Below are 17,455 nucleotides of genomic sequence, written 5' to 3'. Positions count from 1 at the left end.
TAGCTTGGTAAATCTTCCTCCATCCCTTTATTTTGAGCCTTTGTGTATCCTTGCATGTGAGATGGGTTTCCTGGATACAGCACACTGATGGGTTTTGGATTTTTATCCAATTTGCCAGTCTGTGTCTTTTGATTGGTGCATTTAGTCCATTTACATTTAGGGTTAATATTGTTATGTGTGAATTTGATACTGCCATTTTGATTCTAAGTGGCTGTTTTGCCTGTTAGTTGTTGTAGATTCTTCATTATGTTGAAGCTCTTTAGCATTCAGTGTGATTTTGGAATGGCTGGTACTGATTGATCCTTTCTATGTGTAGTGCCTCTTTTAGGAGCTCTTGTAAAGCAGGCCTGGTGGTGACAAAATCTCTGAGTACTTGCTTGTTCGCAAAGGATTTTATTCTTCCTTCACTTCTGAAGCTCAGTTTGGCTGGATATGAAATTCTGGGTTGAAAGTTCTTTTCTTTAAGAATGTTGAATATTGGCCCCCACTCTCTTCTGGCTTGTAGTGTTTCTGCCGAGAGATCTGCTGTGAGTCTGATGGGCTTCCCTTTGTGGGTGACCCGACCTTTCTCTCTGGCTGCCCTTAGTATTCTCTCCTTTATTTCAACCCTGTTGAATCTGACGATTATGTGCCTTGGGGTTGCTCTTCTTGCGGAATATCTTTGTGGTGTTCTCTGTATTTCCTGCAATTGAATGTTGGCTTGTCTTGCTAGGTGGGGGAAATTTTCCTGGATGATGTCCTGAAGAGTATTTTCCAGCTGGGATTCATTCTCTTCGTCCCCTTCTGGTACACCTATCAAACGTAGGTTAGGTCTTTTCACATAGTCCCACATTTCTTGGAGACTTTGTTCATTCCTTTTTGCGCTTTTTTCTCTGATCTTGGTTTCTCGTTTTATTTCATTGAGTTGGTCTTCGACTTCAGATATTCTTTCTTCTGCTTGGTCAATTCGGCTATTGAAACTTGCGTTTGCTTCGCGAAGTTCTCGTATTGTGTTTTTCAGCTCCTTTAATTCATTCATATTCCTCTCTAAGGTATCCATTCTTGTTATCATTTCCTCGAATCTTTTTTCAAATCTTTTTTCAAGGTTCTTAGTTTCTTTGCATTGATTTAATACATGATCTTTTAGCTCACAAAAGTTTCTCATTATCCATCTTCTGAAGTCTAATTCCGTCATTTCGTCACAGTCATTCTCCGTCCAGCTTTGTTCCCTTGCTGGTGAGGAGTTTCGGTCCTTTCTAGGAGGCGATGTGTTCTGGTTTTGGGTGTTTTCCTCCTTTTTGCGCTGGTTTCTTCCCATCTTTGTGGATTTGTCTGCTGGTCGTCTGCATAGTTGCTGACTTTTCGTTTGGGTCTCTGAGTGGACACCCAGAATGTTGATGATGAAGTATTTCTGTTACTTGGTTTTCCTTCTACCAGTCTAGCCCCTTCGCTGTATGACTGTTGAGGTCCGCTCCAGACCCTGCTTGTCTGGGGTGCACCTCTAGTAGCCGTGGCACAGCGAGGGATGCTACCAGTTTCTTTTTCTGCTCTCTTTGTCCCAGGATGATGCCTGCCTAATGACAGTCTTTTGGATATAGAGGGGTCAGGGAGCTGCTTGAGGAGACAGTTTGTACTTTATAGGGGTTTAATTGCTGAGCTGTGCACTCTGTTGTTCATTCAGGGCTGTTAGGCTGCTATGTTTGATTCTGCTGCAACACAGCTCATTAAACAACCCTTTTTTTTTTTTCTCAAATGCTCTGTGTTGAGGGGTTTGGGCTTTATTTTTGGATGTCCGATCAGGTGTCCTGCCCAGCTCGAAGGCAGACTAGCCACTGTTTGGCTGCCGAGGCTCCGCCCTGCTGTTGTGTGATTCGCGCTGTTCCTGCCGGCTCTGCTGTGGTCTCTGCCACGCCCTGCGGCGGAGTCTCTTCGTTGTAGCGTGTTGCCTCAGCAACGGCAGGCTGCGTCAGCAGTGGGCGTGTATCTCAGTAGGGACGGGTTGCCTCGGCAACGGCTGGCTACGTCAGCAGTGGGCGTGTATCTCAGTTGGGGCGGGTTGCCTCGGCAACGGCTGGCTGCCTCAGCAGTGGGCATGTATATCAGTTGGGGCAGGTTGCCTCCGTAGTGGTGGACGCCCCTCCCCCACAGAGCATCTCAGACCGTCTCCCTGGGATAGTTTGAAATCGCGGTTTTGTTCGTCCCACTGGGTATCCCAAACGATCTGTCCCTGCAATCCCCTGGGCTGGGCTACTGTGCAAGTCTCGTTCAGTCTCAAGTCCAGCCCTCTCAAGTCTCAGGTTGCCGGTTCAACAAGGCACCCAGACAAGTGTGCCCTGTGGGGATTGCTGGGTAGGGCCGGCCGCCGCCGCCCCAGCTTCCGGCTTCGCCAGGCAGACCTACTGCCTGGCGTCCCGTGTCTTTTTATACTTGGGAGTTTCCCTGTTCTGTGGGCAACAAAGATCAATCTGGAAATGCAGCACTGACTCACCGTTTGCGGATTCAACGCGGGCTCCAATCCTGGGTTGTTCTCACAGCGCCATCTTGAGTCCCCCCCAGGACAAATATTCTTAATATACCCTGAACCAATGGTAAAAAAATATATATATATTTTCCATAATTCTTGAACTGCTCATGAAATATCACCAAGAAAAATAAAGCTTTCTGCAAGACAACTGAGAAAACATTAATTGTTGCTTCTTTGCATTAAGGAACAACTCTGTAATAGCTAAGAGGAATCACATAATCAAGTCAATATGCAGCTTTACTTTGTAAATACTCAGATAAGCACATGGGAAACTTCAATCAGGTCTCCTCCTTTCCAGAAGAAACAGTAAAACAGCACAAGATAACATACAAAGCTTCATTTTACAAGAGTTCTACTTTGGATGTTTCCAAAATATATTGGCTATTCCTTTCTTTAGCAATTACTTTATACAGGACTAGACATTCAAGTTGTGTTAGCAGAAGAAATGGACACACTTTGGAGAAAGAACTGGAACTGATGAGGCCTCAAGTCTACTGCTCAAGCGTGGTCAGCATGAGCTTTATGCTGTCCTTTATTTCCTGATTAGCCTTCAACAATGAGGATGATTGGTTGCCTAGGACCTGACTCAGTTCCTGACCTTTTGCTGTCCAGTCTTGGAGATATAGCTCATATTGCCTTCATCGGGAGGCTAACCCTACTGGAGCATGCCAGGTGACCAAGTAGGAAATCTGGAGCATGCCAGGTGACCAAGTAGGAAAACTAGGGATTATCTCATTTGCATATAGTTTGCTACCTTCAGTTGGTTAAGTTTCAGTGCATAGAATGGAAAACATTAAAGTTAGAAGGGCTCTTAACTAGCCCGACACCCACCTTGTATAGAAAAGAAATTGAGGCCAGATGTGGTGGCTTATGCCTGTAATCTCAGCACTTTAGGATGCCGAGGCCACAGATCACCTGAAGTCAGGAGTTCAAGACCAGCCTGGAGAACATGGTAAAACCCCATCTCTACTAAAAATATAAAAATTAGCTGGGTGTGGAGGCAGGTGCCTATAATTCCAGCTACTCAGGAGGCTGAGGCAAGAGAATTGCTTGAACCCAAGAAGCAGAGGTTTTGGTGAGCTGAGATTGCACCATTGCACTCCAGCCTAGGGAACAAGCGTGAAACTCCATCTCAAAAAAAAAAAAAAAAGAAAGAAAGAAAGGAACAGAAATTGAGTCCACTAAAGAGTGGTAACTAATTATGGGGAATTGCATCAGTGATTAGAAGAACAGCCAATGCCCTTTCCATGTCATGTGGATAGATGCCCACTCTTCTGTGGATTTCTATAGCTTAAAGGATACTGAAAAAGAGAAAATGGGTATCATTGTTTAACTCATTTATACCAAAATTCAAGCTAGATATTCCCATAAGAGGTTAGTAATAGTAATGGCATCTTTTATACAATGGACAGCATAACAAGATATAATAAGTGTACTTATAAATGTATTAATTTATAATGTTATATATATATATCTCTCTACCTGTTTCTAAGAAAGAATTAACTCTTTCACATTAACTTTTAGCAGTAAAACACATAAGATAGAATAATTAAAAAATAAAGATGAATAAGTGAGACTAGTAGCATATCAACTGAGGAACACAGGAGATAATTAAGTCAGAAAATTTGCATTTGATAATCAGAATGAGTGTTAAATTTAACTCTGAGATTCTTAGCAGCCAATGCGAAAAGGAAAGACAATGGGTTAAAAAGTCATCTGCTATCTGTTAAAGGAACCATTCCAGTTCTTCCTGGTGAGCAATTACAAGAGGACTTTATTGCATGGTTTTCTTCAAAGGATCCTGAATAATGCAACAGACAATGCCTTTGATACCATCATATAGAAGATGCAAAAATGCTCTTCATGTGCCAAATTAAAATATTCACTTCAATAGAAGTACAATATTAAATTCTCTGAAGGCTTTTTTGAGTTATATGTGTACATTGGTATAAGGGAGTTGTCACAAAGAAAGCAAACATGGAGAGAAAAATGATATGGTCAGGAGGTAGTATTTCAGACCCCGGGTGCTTCTTTTGAAGCAAATGGGCTGAATATGAACAGTTGCACAACTAAATGTGGAAGTTCAAGTCTCCTTCAGAAGCCTCTAGTAAGTTGATAATGATGAGAATTGAGCCCTCATTTACAATTTTGTAACCTCACAGTACTGGCTACCTTGAGTAGTCACAGGAATTTTGAATGCTACTCTCTTGACATGTTTTCAAACTGAGAAACTAGGGATACAGCACAGTTAAAAAGCATCTGATTGAAGAAGTGGAGGAAGTTGCAGTGCCATAGCTTACCAAAACAGGCAACTTTTCACTTGTCTCAAGCTATGTGGTTACAAGCCACCACTTTCAAGTCTGAGGAACTGGAGTGTGGGGTATTATCTGGCAGAGTAACCAGCGAGTTGAGCTGTCTGGGAGGAGCAGAGGGGATATGGCAGGTCTAGGGAAGCCTCTTCAAGCTCATTAGCACTGATTTACAGGCCCACCTTTGTGGGGCTTGAGCAAGAATGCAAATGAAAGCCCATATTCTGTTTGTGAAACTATTTTAAAGTTGTAAATCAAGCTAACCAATGATAGATAAAATACCTCATATCCTTCTACTTTCATAAATGTACCTTAAGAATGGACTAGAAGGCCAGGTTCAAATGTAAAACCTCAAATTCTGTGAGGTTTTACATTTGAACCTGGCCTTCTAGTCCATTCTTCAATCATTCTTCTGTGAACTTCAATCAGCCCCTTCTCTACTCAGCTTGGCCTTAACCCTCATTGCAAAGGACCTCATGCACATGGGTGTGAACATCCTAGCCTGCATGCCCAAGAAATTTTGCTACCCCCTCTCCAAACAGCTAGAAAGCTATGCCTTAGGCCTGCACATCCCTGGAGATGCACAGAGCAGAGCAGAGTTCACCCTAGAGAAGAAGGACCCAGGTAGCAGGACTGCAGAGAGACTGAAAGCAAGCTCAGGACATCTGGGCAAGGAATTTTGGGATCCCAGGTATTTCGAGACAGGAAATGGGCTCCACATGGACACACACATCTCTTAGGCCTGGCAGACTCCTCATCTTATGAAGAATGTGCAGCCAGAAGCAGGTCATAAAAAAAGCCCTCTAGCCATGGTCTGAAGGTGGTGGTGAGGAACAACTAAACACTGGTTGTAAGAACAATCTAAGGGCAAAATCTGCCCACCAACATTCCCCTCCTCAGCTCCATTGTGCATCAGAGTTGATTCAGCCAATCTGGCTCCCTGATAAGGACCTTGTCGAATTGCATTACTGTATACAAGTCCTTCCTAAAGGACTTGCACCGTAGGACTTTGAGATTCTTCACTGATGGAAGAGAATCTAGCATCCTCCCCTATGAGAACTCCCCCAAAATCCAGAACGCTCCCCCCTGCTCTGCCTTCTCTCCAATAGCAGCTCCTCTGGCTCCATGTTTCAGGCCCCAATGTTTGCCCAGGCTCCTCCATCCCACCTGTGTAGCCTGCCACCCACCATTCAGGACGGCACTTGCCTCTGTCCAGGGTGCTGCTCACAGGGTCTGGTTACTCTGGATGTTTTAGCAATCATCACTACAAGTCAGTCCCTTGGGTCTGCCTCATTCAGACCCCTCTTCTTAATAACACCTAAAATATTTCTTTATCTTGGGATTTTACAATGACAAAAAAATGAATGAATTAAAGGTATAGGCTTTCAACTAGACTTGAGTTTGAAACCCAGGTCTTCCCTACTAGCTTTGTAAACTGCAACAAGTTACATAAACTTCCTAAGCTTCAATTTCACCATCTGAAAAATAAAGAGATAATACTCACTCTGTATATTTGCCATAAAAATTAGATAAACTGTCTGGGCATAGTGGCTTATGCGTGTAATCCCAGCACTTTGGGAGGTCAAGGCAGGTGAATAATGAGGTCAGGAGACCGAGACCATCTGGCTAACATGGTGAAAACCCAACTCTACTAAAAATACAAAAGGTTAGCCGAGTGCAGTGGCATGCACCTGTAGTTCCAGCTACTCAGGAGGCTGAGACAGGAGAATCACTTGAACCAGGGAGGCAGAGGTTGCAGTGAGATGAGATAGCACCACTGCACTCCAGCCTGGGTGACAGAGAGAGACTCTATTTCAAAAAAAAAAAAGAAAAAAGAAGAATTAGATAAACTGATGTATGTAAAATACTTAGTTCAGTAGTACCTGGCACATCAGAAATGTTTCATAAACATTGAGACCCTTCCTTCAAAACTATTTTTAAGGAGGTAATTTCCTCCAAAATCTATAGATCTTCAAAGTCTGGGTTTTCAGTTAGCATTCAGGGCCCTTTAGTAGTTGCCTCTGTCCTCATCTCTTGTCTGTCCCCGAGATGACTTTCTTGTTTATGCCAAGTAATTTTCATACAAGTGACTCACACTTTCTGTCCTCCATGGCTCTGCTCCTATTATTTCAACTGCAGTGTGTTCAGCCCCTAGGCTGTTCTTGCCATTGGACCTTCTCTCTTCAATTCCAGGTCTCATCCATCTCAAGCCCTACCTCAGTACTCACCTCTTCCAAAGAGCCAATGGCTGCCTTCTCTTTGCCTTCTCCTTTCCGCAAGTGGTAGACTGTATTTCTGACAATAGCTGTAGCTGACCTCTCTGATCCCACATCCTCTGTAGCAATGTGACCCGGCCAAGAAGTGAAATCTATTTCTTCTCCCCCTGAACCTAGATGGACTCTGATTGCTTTGTCCAATAGAATGGTGGTCAGATGTGGCTTCCAGGATTCCTGAGCCCAGGCCTTAGGACTGTCAGCTTCCATGTTATACCTTAGAATGCTAACTCTGTGTTAGGCAAATTGGTTTTTAAGAAACCCAACCACCCTGAGACTGCCATACAATAAGGAAGTTCAAGCTAGCCATGTGGAAAGCCCATTTGGAGAGAGAAGGATGCCTGCCAGCCCCCAGCTGTTTTAGCCATCTGTGGCAGCCAGCCTCCAACACAGTGTCAGTGATCCCCATCTCCTGGTATTCATATTCTTGTCTAGTCTCCTCTGATATAGTACCAGGATTGGTCTGTGTGACCAATAACATATGGCTGAAGTATTTGTTGGTATATCTCTTTCAGGGTTAAGGTATAAAATACTGCTCTCTCTTTCTCTCTCCTCAGTTGCTCTGGTACAGTCTAGCTCTTATGGAAGTTAAGTAAGTTGTCAAAACTCACTCATAGCTAGTAACCCAGATTCAAGTTCAGGCTGCAGGGTTTCAAAGACCGGATAATTAACCACTGCACTCTCTTCCTCTTATAGGAAAATTTAGGAGACCCAAAAATATACTTCTCTTATTGCTTAGTAGTAATGGAATCTTTGCCCCCTGCCTATGTCCTGAATGATATTGCCTAGATTTTTTTCTAGGGTTATGGTTTTGCATTTTACATTTAAGTTTTTAGCCCATCTTGAGTTAATTTTTGTATAAGGTGTAAGAAAGGGGTCCAGTTTCAATTTTCAGCCTATGGCTAACCAGTTTTCCCAGCACCATTTATTAAATAAGGAATCCTTTCCCCATTGTTTTTGTCAGATTTGTCAAAGATCAGATGGTTTTAGATGTGTGTTCTTATTTCTGAGATCCTTATTCTGTTCCATTGGTCGATGTGTCTGTTTTTGTATCAGTACCATGCTATTTTGGTTACTATAGCTTTGTAGTATAGTTTGAAGTTGGTAGCATGATGCCTCTAGCTTTGTTCTTTTTGCTCGGGATTGTCTTGCTATACAAGCTCTTTTTTTGGTTTCATATAAATTTTAAAGTAGTTTTTTCCAATTCTGTGAAGAATGTCAATGGTAGCTGGATGAGAATAGCATTGAATCTATAAATTGCTTTGGGTAGTCTGGTCATTTTCATGATATTGATCGTTCCTATCAATGAGCCTCATTTCATTTTTCTTTGCTGATATGCATTGAGTGAATTAGCTGCAGTCTTAAGTCAATCAAATAAATTAATGTATTATTACCCAGAATGCTGCCTTTGGGCTAAGATGTTTGTCCTCTTTTATGCTGCTAATGCCAAGGTTTGGTTGCTTTGAACTTTATTATTTAAATCGATTTTATTTTGCTTCCAGGTATGAGTGTTGATAGCATGGTAACTTGCTGTTGACTTATCAATTGACTATTATTTGCAAGGCCTCCTGTGCCACACTGTGTGGGGGTTAAAAGAAGCTGTGTTGAAGAGAGTTCCTGCCTACAAAAAGCTTAAATCTAGTGATGGTTAACAGGTTTAGCAGGCTCTCTGGGTGAAACATGGGAAGGGGTAAGAAGAAATTCATTCATTCTTCAAATACTTTTAGAGCATTTATGATGTTGGAGGTGCTAGGCATTTGGAACTCATCAGTGAACAAAATAGACAATGAGTCTGTAGAGCTTATTATAGTTGGAGGAGACAGGCATTAAATCACAAGGTTAATGTATGAGTGTCATTTCCCACTGGAAGGTGACATGTATTCACAAAAAATTAGACTAGGGTGAGGGGGAAGGAAGTGTCTTCATAAGTCAGGCTCTTCACAGGCACTCTTGATTATCAAAATAATCCAATCCTGTAATTGGAAAAACAAGAAAATTCAGGTTTAGGGAAACTAATGCTTTGATCTTTATAATCCAAAAGCCACCCTATAACTATGCCATGTGATATGGTACAGTTCTAAAATAAAGACAAGTTCAGTGGAAGCAAATAAGAAAGCAGTGAATTCTGAAGGGGCTTTTCAGAGTCTTGAAAGAGGAGAGGGAAGATGATCCAAGAGAGAACTCAGAATACATTTGTATATGTCTATTTCAAAACATTGACTTTTCAGCTCAAATCCACATGATTGTGTGAAAGTCTTACTATCTCCAACCTGAAAACACAAAAGGTTTTCCTACTGAATGGGAACTTATTTGCTAAAAGCCAACTGAATTCCACAGCACTGCAACATTCAGATAAAATGCCAAGACAAAAAGCGTTGCTCTCATAATAAGGAACAGAGCTGCCAGGTCAGCATTTTTAAAAGAAAAAAAAAAAAAAGACCTGTGGCTCTGAGCCAGAAAGACCTCTTCCAAGAAGGAGGCGGCTAGGGCTCAAGCCCCTACTGGGGTCTCTCAACAGTGGTAACTCCTCTCAGATGACCTCTCCACAGCAGTAACTCCTCGGGCCTTGGGGGAGGTTGCAGTAAGACTGCCCTTGCTCATTCATTATCTGTCACAGAGCTCTGCCCATGGCTTCACCCATTACGGAAATTGGGGCTATTTTTTTCAGGCCTGTCTTTATTAATTGTAATGCTTTGGCTATCTTCCAAATCATCTTCTTAACTGAGTACTTACATGCATTTCCTGAAGAATGTGAATTGAATTTTTTTTCCATTATCTGATTCATGTTCTTCTTAAGTTGGATGGCCTTTTTTCTAATGCGTTTAATAATGGTTTTCTTTTTGTATGGTTTTGGTTGAAATGTAATGTACATCCAGAGATGTACAATAATCATAGGAGTACAGAAAGCTTGATGAATGTTCACAAAGTGAACACACTTAGACAACTAGCACCTAAATTAAGAAACATAACCTCCCCAGCCCCCAGAAGCCGTCTTCTCCCTCTCCCAGTCACTGTTTCCCACCCTTAAGGGTAACCTATGATTTAATTTCTAATAACGGCGATTAGTTTCACCTGATTAGAAATTTATATAAATATAAGTGGAATCATATAGTATGTATTCCTTGTGTGCGGCTTATTTTACTCAACATTATATTTGGCTATGCAGTTGCCAGTGCCTGCAGTTTGTGCATTCTCAGCTTGTATAATGCCTCCATAGTGTGAATAGACCACAAGGCATCTATTTACTCTGCTGCTGATGGCATTTGGGTTGTTCCCAGTTTGGGGCTAAACCATTTCGCTGATTGCTTTAAATTAGTGAAACTTATATGTGATTCAGAAGAAAAAAAATATGCTATTAATGGATATTTGATCATTATGAGCAAAATTCTAACTTCAAAAATTTATGCTGGACAGTAAGCTCCTTGAAAACAAGGTCTAGATAGAAGAAATAAGTTCAAGAGATCTATTGTATACCATAGGGATTATAGTTAACAATATATTGTCTTCTTGAAAAATTCTAAGAGCGTGGATGTGAAGTGTTCTCACCACAAAAGTGATAACTAATTGAGGTCATGCACATATTAATTAGTGACATTTTGTCATTTCATAGTATACATATATATACTTCAAAATGTCATGTTATACACAATAAACACATATAATTTTTTCTGTTGATTGAAATGTTTAAAAGAACTATTGGAGAGAGAGAGAAGAGAGGGAGATTATGGGAATTGGTTCATGTGATTATGAAGGCCAAGAAGTCCCATAATCTGCCATCTGCAAACAAAAGAATCAGAAAAGCCAGTGGCATAATTTAGTTCAAGCTGTAACAATTCAGAATTGTGAAAGAAAATAGAGTAAAGCCACGATGAATCTGTAGTTTGAAAATATGTGATTTCCTTCCTGTTCATCAAATATAAATAAGTTGCTTCTTTTAGGGAAAGCTACAGGAAGAAATGCCTCCAAAATTCCTTGTTATTAACTGGAATAAAAAATAATGATAAGCAAACTAGATTATAAGTAAAGTATTAATGCATATAAAAATTTAAATTGTTTTTAGTTTTCAAAATTAAAAGTATAGTCAATACAAAGAGAAATTAAACAAGGAAAATGTGCAGCAAATATAACAAGTAAAAAGTTTCTTTATAAAATATTTGTAGAAAACATTAACAAAAATGTAGCCCTTAATAATCTATAAATAAAATATTCACAGAAAATGTTATGTAACTGCTTAGCTAATGTTTAAAAAGTTCAACTACAATAGTAATAAAGAAATACTAATAAAAACAACAGAAGAACATTTATTTGACCAAGTCAGCAAATGTATTTAGGTGATAATACTCAGAGATGTTGAAGATGGACACGGTAACAGTGTAGATGAGAGACTAAATTAGTATAATCTTCTTGGGTTTAATTTTAAAAGTACATGTCAAATAGATGTTTATTATTTTATAGACTAATTCTACTTCTGTAAATCTATTGTCAGTGTTCAAAAATTTAGCAAAACTTAATCAATAAAAAACCATCAGTGTTACTTAGACAGTGAAACAGTAAAAACCACTCAAAATTAGAAGAATTATTATGTATTCTGTTCAATACAACTAATGTTTACATAATTTGCAATATAACAGAAGAGCTCTATAACAATGTTAAGTAAGAGGGACAGGTCATAAAAATACAGCATGGTTGCAATAATGCAAAAACTTTGTTAAAAACTAACTTTTATAAATTCATAAAAATCTGTCACACACACAAAAAACAAATAAAATGTATCAAAATAGCAAATAAATGGTGGTTTCTAGGTGGTAGGACTAGGAGTAAGGTTTTCCTCCTTTCAATTTATCATGGTTGCATGCATTCTTTGGATGATAATAAGGATATTTACTTTTCATATTAGAACAAATTGAGGGTAATAATTGAAATAGTAAACTGGTGAGGAAAAGGTGAGGAAGAGATTTTTGGAGTCAGGACTTCCACACATTCCATACCACACTCTGTATTCTGGCTTAGCCTGAAGGGCTTACAAGATCTCTTAATTCCTAATTTTTCAATATGGGCCAAAAAGTAGAACACTCAAGAATTTGAGAGCTATTGTGGATTCTAAAATCTGTAACAAGCATCCATGCCTGAAGAAAGCTGACCTTTTTGTTTCAAGTGTCATTTGTCTTCTCAGCTCAACAAACACTTCAGGTCACAAGTCTATGTCACTTTGCTCATCAAAACTCCCGACTGACACAAGCTCTGTGATACAATGCTAGTCTCTGGAATTGAAATAAGAGAAATATATTTTTAGTCCAGAATGTATGAGCCATCAGACCAAATATCAGATACTTTGATCCTATGGTTCTGGAGGTCTATATCATTCAGCTTTTAGTCATGGACTGGGAGAAAGTGAGATCAAGTATGAATTTTCATTATCCATAATCACTTTGTAGGAAATGATACTATGATGGCTTTCTCCTTTACAATTAAAAAAAAGATTCTATCACTAGTTTTGGTTTGGTGCTATCATTTTTTCAAACATCCATGGTGTTTTTTGTTTGGCTTCGTTTGGTTTTTAGGCAATTCAATTGTGCTTCCTTAACAGCAGTTCTCTCTTAAATGTTGAGATAAGCTTTGAGGAGGCAGTGTCAGTGTGTATCTCGAAGAGATCACTGGATTCTGGGTTCACACAGCTTTGTGACTAGCAAGCCAAAACTCCTACTCTCAGTTTCTCTTGTCCATTAGAAAGTCCATGTATCTGCCCTACAAATCTTGTAGGATGTGGTGAAGATCAAATGTAATATTATATATTAGGATACTACATAAATGAAAATTAACAATAATTTATGATTTTTTAATGGTCAAAGTAAATTTGTTGTTGTTTTTGTTGTTTTACTTTAAGTTCCAGGATACATGTGCAAAACATTCAGGTTTGTTACATAGGTATACACATGACATGGTGGTTTGCTGCAGCCATCAAGCCAGTCATCTTGGTTTTAAGCCCTGCATGCATTAGGTATTTGTCCTAATGCTCTCCCTCCCTTTACCGCCAACCCCCTGATAGGCCCCAGTGTATGTTGTTCCCCTCCCTGTGTCCATGTGTTCTCATTGTTCAACTCCCACTTATGAGTGAGAACATGCGGTGTTTGGTTTTCTGTTCCTGTGTTAGTTTGCTGAAGATGATGGCTTCCAGCTCCATCCGTGTCCCTGCAAAGGACATGATCTCATTTTTTTATGGCTACATAGTCTTCCATGGTGTATATGTGCCACATTTTCTTTATCCATTCTATCACTGATGGGCATTCGAGTTGGTTCCAAGTCATTGCTATTGTAAATAGCACTGCAATAAACATATGTGTGCATGTATCTTTATAGCAGAATGATTTATATTCCTTTGGGTATATATGGTATTTATGGTTCTAGATTCTTGAGGAATCACCACACTGTCTTCTACAATGATTGAACTAATTTACATTTCCACCAATAGTGTAAAAGCATTTCTATTTCTCCAAAGGCTTGCCAGCATCTATTGTTTCTTGACTTTTTAATATGCCATTCTGACTGGCATGAGGTGGTACCTCATTGTGGTTTTGGTTTGCATTTCTCTAATGAGCAATGATGTTGAGTTTTTCCATACGTTTCTTGGCCACATAAATGTCTTTTTTTGAGAAGTGCCTGTTTATATCATTCAACCATTTTTTAATGGGGTTTTTTTTCTTGTAAATTTGTTGAGTTTCTTGTAGATTCTGGATATTAGACCTTTGTCACATTAGTAGATTGCAAAACTTTTCACCCATTCTGTAGGTTTCCTGTTCACTCCAGTAATAGTTTCTTTTGCTGCGCAGAAGCTCTTTAGTTTAATTAGATCCCATTTGTCAATTTTGGGTTTTGTTGCCATTACTTTTGCTGTTTTAGTCATGAAGTCTTTGCCCGTGCCTATATCCTGAATGATATTGCCTCGGTTTTCTTCTGGGATTTTTATGGTTTTGGGTTTTACATTTAAGTCTCTAATCCATCTTTAGTTAATTTTTGTATAAGATGTAAGGAAAGGATCCAGTTTCTATTTTCTGCACATGGCTAGCCAGTTTTCCCAACACCATTTATTAAATAGGGAATCGTTTCCCCGTTGCTTGTTTTTGTCAGGTTTGTTGAAAATCAGATGGTTGGAGATGTGTGGTGTTATTTCTGAGGACTCTTTTCTGTTCCATTGGTCTATATATCTGTTTTGGTACCAGTACAGTGCTGTTTTGGTTACTGTAGACTTGTAGTATAGTTTTATGTCAGGTAGCATTATGCCTTAAGCTTTGTTCTTTTTGCTTAGGATTTTACTGGCTATACATGCTCTTTTTTTGGTTCCACATAAAAGTTAAAGTAGCTTTTTCTAAATCTGTGAAGAATATCAATGGTAGTTTGAATCTATAAATTACTGTGGGCAGTATGGCCATTTTCACAATATTGATTCTTCCTATCCATGAGGATGGAATGTTTTTCCATTTGTTTGTGTCTCCTCTTATTTCCTTGAGCAGTGTTTTGTAGTTCTCTTTAAAAAGGTCCTTCACATCCCTTGTAAGCTGTATTCCTAGGTATTTTATTCTCTTTGTAGCCATTGTGAATGGGAGTTTACTCATGATTTGGCTCTCTGCTTGTCTATTGTTGATGTATAGGAATGTTTGTGATTTTGGCACACTGATTTTGTATCCTGAGCCTGCTGAAATTGCTTATTAGCTTAAAGAGATTTTGGAGATTTTGGGCTGAGACAATGGGGTTTGTAAAACATAGAATCATGTCATGTGCAAACAGAGATAATTTGACTTCCTCTCTTCCTTTTTGAATACCCTTTATTTCTTTCTCTTGCCTGATTGCCCTGGCCAGAACTTCCAATGCTATGTTAAATAGGAGTGGTCAGAGAGGGCAACCTTGTCTTGTGCTGGTTTTCAAAGGGAATGCTTCCAGCTTTTGCTCATTCATTATGATATTGACTGTGGGTTTCTCAAAAATACCTCTTATTATTTTGAGATATGTTCCATCAATACCTAGTTTATTAAGAATTTTTAACATAAAGCAATGTTGAATTTTATCAAAGGCCTTTCTGCATCTATTGAGATAACCATGTGGTTTTTGTCATTGGTTCTGTTTATGTGATGGATTACATTTATTGATGTGTGTGTGTTAAACCAGCTTTGCATCTCAGGGATGAAGATGACCTGATCGTGGTGGACAAGCTTTTGATGTGCTGCTGGATTCCATTTGCCAGTATTTTATTGAGGATATTGGCATGAATGCTCATTAGGAGTATTGGCCTGAAGTTTTCTTTTTTGTTGTGTCTCTGCCAGGTTTTGGTATCAGGATGATGCTGGCCTCATAAAATGAGTTAGGGAGGAGTTCCTCTTTTTCAATTGTTTGGAATAGTGTCAAAAAGAATGGTACCAGGTCCTCTTTGTAACTCTGGTAGAATTCAGCTGTTAATACGTCTGGTCCTGGGCTTTTTTTTTTTTTTTTTTTTTTTGGTTGGTAGGCTATTAATTACTGCTTCAATTTCAGAACTTGTTATTAGTCTATTCAGAGATTGGACTTCTTCATGTTTAGTCTTGGGAGGGTGTTTGTGTCCAGGAATTTATCCATTTCTTCTAGATTTTCTAGTTTATTTGCATAGAGGTGGTTATAGTATTTTCCGATGGTAGTTTATATTTCTGTGGGATCAGTGGTGATTTTCTTTTTATCATTTTTTATTGTGTCTATTTGATTCTTCTCTCTTTTCTTCTTTATTAGTCTGGTTGTCTATCTATTTTGTTAATCTTTCCAAAAACCAGCTATTAGATTAATTGATATTTTGAAGGTTTTTTGTGTGTCTCTATCTCCTTCAGTTCTGCTCTGATCTCAGTTATTTCTTGTCTTCTGCTAGCCTTTGGATTTGTTTGCTCTTGCTTCTCTAGTTCTTTTAATTATAATCTTATGATGTCAATTTGAGATCTTTCCAACTTTCTGATGTGGGCAGTTAGTGCTATAAATTTCCCTCTTAACATTGCTTTAGCTGTGTCCCAGAGATTCTGGTACGTTGTCTCTTCGTCCTCATTGGTTTCAAAGAATGAAGTAAATTTTGAATAAAATTAGCTTTGTAATATAACTGGAGCTGCAGTTTCTTGCTCATATGCTCAATATCCTAAATTTGGATTTTGATTCTGCTATTAACTAGATGTGTGACCTTAAACAAGCTATTTAAATGTTTTTGTTTTCTCACCTCTAATGTACCTAATGCCTATTATCCATGGGTTTTGTGAGTATTATAGATTATATTGTTTGTAAAAGCACAGAGAAATGTGACTGAGTACAATTATTATTATCATAATTATTCTGGATTAAATGAAGTTAAGACTTCAGCAATTGGACTAATAATTTTGATCAAGATTTATGGCCAATCTGAAAAATTATGGCAAACAGAAAATCTTTTTCCTTGAAACAGGATTAATGTTTATGAAAAATTTGAATTATTCAGTAATTTCCTTTTCCTGTATCCTTTATTTAATAATGATGTACTTCATAGGGATTATGTAATGTCCATTTCTTTATTTTAGAGGGAACTGTTTTAAAAGATGTAGTTAAAACTTGTTTAACACAGAGATACTATTATGGCATATTTGATATCTTCTCTCATTTGCATTTTTGTATTTAATAAATCTACTTTGAGCTGGACATTATGTCTGGATTAATGCCACAGCTGCAGATACAGACAGAAAATTGGCTATGGTGAGAGGAAAGATACCCGAGGAGAGTCCTAAAACTGTATCTACACCTGAGCTACCTTAATTGAAATGACCATGAATAACACAGGCAGGGTCTGGATCTGAGGTGAGAATTATGCCCTGTTCCAAAGGAAATCCATTTCAGATCTTTGATCTACCTTGGAGTGCACCAAATTCCCCTGTCAACCCTGGAACAAACTTGTCACAACACTTGAGTATTCTACTGCCAGAGCAATCCCGACTTACATTCCTGAAGCCAGCTCAGAACAAAGTCAGGTTTATTTGCTCCAACTATCGCACCTGATTAAAATTCTCGTTTCTATGGAGCAACAGCTTAGAGTGAAGAGAAATAAATGTTGGCAAAGACATACCTATAACTGCTTATTACAATAGAGACATAGACTAAGAATCTCTTAAGATCTGAAGGAGAATATTCCAGGTGCTGAACATTCTATCTTTTCATTATTATAAAATTTAATTTGGAACAGAATAAATTGGGAGATAATTTGCCTTATCATAAGAATGTGACTAGAAGTTAGATTTTGAAATTAGTATTGCAAAGCAAATCTAATCACAGTTTACAATATAAATAAGAATAGTTCATGATTCCTTCAGAGTACGAAGTACATGTAGATTTTATAAAACTCT

The sequence above is a fragment of the Callithrix jacchus genome, chromosome 2 (genome assembly GCF_049354715.1).
Source record: "Callithrix jacchus isolate 240 chromosome 2, calJac240_pri, whole genome shotgun sequence".
Taxonomy (NCBI): domain Eukaryota; kingdom Metazoa; phylum Chordata; class Mammalia; order Primates; family Cebidae; genus Callithrix; species Callithrix jacchus.
Note: the sequence above shows the minus strand (reverse complement) of the source record.